The following is a 3,868-nucleotide window of genomic DNA, read 5'->3' as shown; positions in this document are numbered from 1 at the left end:
AAAAAGTAATCTAATTACTGTAACGCGTTACTAGTAACATGTTACTGCCCATCACTGCTGACAGCAGAGGCTTTTTTTCCTCATGCTTCCTTTGGATTTATGTCTAATCAAAATTTTTCAATTTTGTTCTGACTCCATAATTCAGGAGACCGAATACAAACATCCCCCAACAATCTCTGCATGTGTAAACACTGATCAGAATAATATTAAACTTTTTTTCAAACACCAATAACATTTTTTTTGATATTTAAAAAGAAACTAAATGATGGATGAATAAGGAATACAGACATAGTAATTAGTGACAGTAGTCAGTGAAATTGCCATTAAGGATCTACAAACAATGTACAAAAAAACATATTTAAATGTGTCAGGAATTCATGTTTTTTTCTTGATAATACACCACTAATATGTATGATTGATATGTAACATTTATTGCAAAGTTGCTACATCCTTAGATGTATACAGACATGCTGACCAGGCTGTCTAATATCAGTTAGATGAACCTTCATTACTAGCAAATACAAAGTAACATTATAAAAGTGGACATTATAGGAACTTCCTTGTTCATTCTTAACATATCTATCCTTCAATCCATCCATCAAATATCTATCCTTTCATCTTGTAACCTCTGGCCAGGGTCATTCATGCAATTGTAAATGAATTCAGACTGCGATAAATAAATTAAATGTGTCTGTGTGTATCTGTGGTCCAACCTTTTACAGCTGATTAAATAAGCCCAAGATGAGACAGATGGGTCTTGACTTGAAGGAAAGAAATGGATGTCGTCCCCACTGAATGCACCTGTCGGGATGCCTGCCGAAGGGCCTGACGCAACTTGTTTCTGTCATCTTAAGCCAGGTGCCCTATGAGTAAGAAATGAACGCATTCGAAAACAAGACAGGGCAAGTCGTGATGAGTCTGGAACATTGGCGAGTGGCTGCGAGAAATTGGTTTAGCTAATAGTGACGGAGAAAAAGCATTCTGGGGTAATGGCCCTCCTCACCCTGTCATATTGGTTCCTCCACATTCGATGGTGCTCCTATTTGCATCCACCTCATAGTTTAATGAGATTTTTTTTTTCCCATCAAGAATATTTTTGTTTGTTTCGCTTCTGTGGCAAGAGATTGGGAAATGCTAATTCTGGGGAGAAAAGAGGACCTGTGTTTTTAGTATTCTAGCCTGTTTTCTTGTGTTATCGCCAAAGGATGATCCCTGGAGTGTTATTCTTACTGCTAGCATATCAAGACTGATAATTGAGGTGACCTAGCAGCACCCCGGGGCTCTCGTCTGGCTGTGACTGCAAACGATGCAGGCGCACAGAAAGAGGCCTTTTTCCAATACGACATCTACTGCGTTGATCTGCTGATGTGGCATTCTCAGTGTCCTTGGAAAGTGGCATTCCATCCAGTAGGTGGTGTGTTTCACATTTATTAATTTTAGCTCTCACTGCAAAGAATAAAAAATAAATTAAAAGAAAAATAAATTGTAAATTCTAAGCCGGTGTGGTGCATAAATATGTAGATTCTCCAGAGTCCAATGCATATAAGCACAAAATAAATAATACAATTAAACAATTTTCCCATTATTTGACATTACGTTACTGCACTTGATAATGTTCAGCCTCATATTTCCATGGAATAAATACATTTTTAGAGGTAAAAATGGAGGCATGTGAAAATAAAAGCGTAATATTTCCTTACCCATGTACGTTCGGTGGCCCTGAAGTGAAAAGAGAAAAACAAAAAGAAAAAGCAAAAACAAAAACTTTAAGCCCTGAAGTGTAGATCAGCATACAAAACAAAAACCCATGGTCCTGAAGTGCAGATGCAACAAACAAACACAAAAACTTGCAGCCCTGGGGCCTGTTTCAGAAAGCAGGATTTAACACAGTCTGGGCTAACTGTAAGTGAACGAAGATAGACTGGGGTATCTTAAATCCCACAAGTTATCCGGCTAAGCAAGACATTTTATGTTTTGAAAGATCCCTGAAGTGCACAACACGAAAACAAAAAAGAAAATACAATAACAAAAATTTGCAGCTCTTAAGTGCAAAACACACAAACAGAAAATGCAAAAAAAAAAGCATAAACCTGTTGTCCTGAGGTGCAGAAGCTCTGTGTTCCACAAAGCAGGTTCTTGCTTGGCTGGGTAACTTGTTGGATTTAAGGAAGTCGGAGCTAGATGGATTTTGTCTTCATTCACTTACACTTTGACTATCTTAAATCTGACAAGTTATAGGCTAAGAAAAGGAATCACAAAAACAAAATCTTGCAGCTCTGAAGTGTAAAATCAAACAGAAAATGCAGAAAACCAAAAATGTGGTCCTGAGATGCAGAGAACTTGAATGACAACTGTCATGCGGAATCTCATCCCCGGGTGCGTTTTATTAGCATAATTAAATTCAGCACGATAGCGATATATTTTATCGATTATCACTGTCAGACCGACGGCGAGCATGGAGCGGGGAATCAGGGTCAGGCAGACAGAAATCCCAAGACAACTAAGGGGTTTATTGCAGACAAATCACGAAGACACGGTACAGACTTCAATAACAAGACTGGGAAAACATACGCTGACGTGGATTTAAATACACAGGACTAATGACGGAAACAAGGAACAGCAGATAACATCGGGATTTCACAGGAGGTTAACGAGGGGGGCGTGGCACACAAGAAGATCGTACGAGCCGGGCGTGACAATCACATTATATATAATTAGCTTCACGTTTTATTGATTATTACTGAAATAATACATTATTACATGAAAGACATTTAAGAGTGTTTTAAAAATATGTTTTATGATTTTTTTTTAATTGTTCACATTTAGCTGGATTTTATAACTGATGTTTTACTATAGACATGTTTAATTAGATTATTAATGCTCATATAGCTTGAGAGTGAAATGTTTTATTGACTAAAACATATGCATATTTAGTTGGATAATGACACGTTTTAATGATTATAACCATATATTTAGCTCCATAGCGTCATGTTTTATTGACTATTACCTGTAAATACATTTATGAATGTTTTAAAAAGGTATGTTTTTATGAATTATTTTTTTAAATTGTTCACATTTAGGCTGGGTAGTATAACTGACATGTTTTATTATGGTTCAACGAACATATTTCATTAGATTACTAATGTGTGGTTTGGGATGCGACGAAGGACGCGGGAACGGATGTGATGAGGGTATCTATAAATACGAAAAATACAAAACTGAAAATAATCAGGATGATGGGAAAACTAAACAGGGACGACAAAGGAAAGCAACACATGAATAACACCAGGAGACAAAATTAATGATGAATCTGAGGAACACAGGACTTGGAGGAATTCATATGCATGAATAACGTGGGAACAGACAACAGGCAGCTGGGGGTGACACCTTACAACAATTATTTTATTAGTTTTTAATCAAACATCCATTTATGCAGATTGGCTATTTCTAACCAGAGATGTCCAAAAATGCCCTTAGTTTAAATATAGATGGACCCTGGCAGAGCCCATTTCCGCCTCCTTATGTCCAAATTGCACCTTCACAGAGCTCAGCTCCACCTCCTTATGTCCAAATTGCACCTTCACAGAGCTCAGCTCCACCTCCTTATGTCCAAATTGTACCTTCACAGAGCTCAGCTCCACCTCCTTATGTCCAAATTGCACCTTCACAGAGCTCAGCTCCACCTCCTTATGTCCAAATTGCACCTTCACAGAGCTCAGCTCCATCAATGTTAACCATTTTTTCTTAATGTCCCAAAATTTTGTACAAGATTCAAAGTGAACGGTGTAATTAATAAAAGGTCAGTTTTACACTGATTTTTTAAAAATTATTTTTATAAAAAAAAAACAAAAAAAACTAATTTTATTTA

The 3,868-nt window shown here is 37.0% G+C and overlaps 1 long non-coding RNA gene across 2 annotated transcripts; it reads right to left on the bottom strand.

Moving 5' to 3' along the window:
- Window positions 1–410: 410 nt before the first annotated feature.
- Window positions 411–2,544, bottom strand: LOC111845499 (uncharacterized). 2 transcript variants are annotated; one of them, XR_002838627.2, is made up of 4 exons: window positions 2,091–2,544; window positions 1,701–1,719; window positions 1,004–1,446; window positions 411–863 (listed from the first exon to the last, which is right to left on the bottom strand). It is a non-coding gene; the product is annotated as an uncharacterized lncRNA (long non-coding RNA). The 2 variants fall into 2 exon arrangements; XR_002838628.2 differs by lacking the exon at window positions 1,004–1,446.
- Between the last annotated feature and the right edge of the window lie 1,324 nt (window positions 2,545–3,868).

Source organism: Paramormyrops kingsleyae, chromosome 5 (genome assembly GCF_048594095.1).
Source record: "Paramormyrops kingsleyae isolate MSU_618 chromosome 5, PKINGS_0.4, whole genome shotgun sequence".
In the NCBI taxonomy this organism is placed as follows: Eukaryota; Metazoa; Chordata; class Actinopteri; order Osteoglossiformes; family Mormyridae; genus Paramormyrops; species Paramormyrops kingsleyae.
The sequence above is the reverse complement of the archived record's forward strand: the minus strand, read 5'-3'. Positions and strand labels throughout refer to the sequence as shown.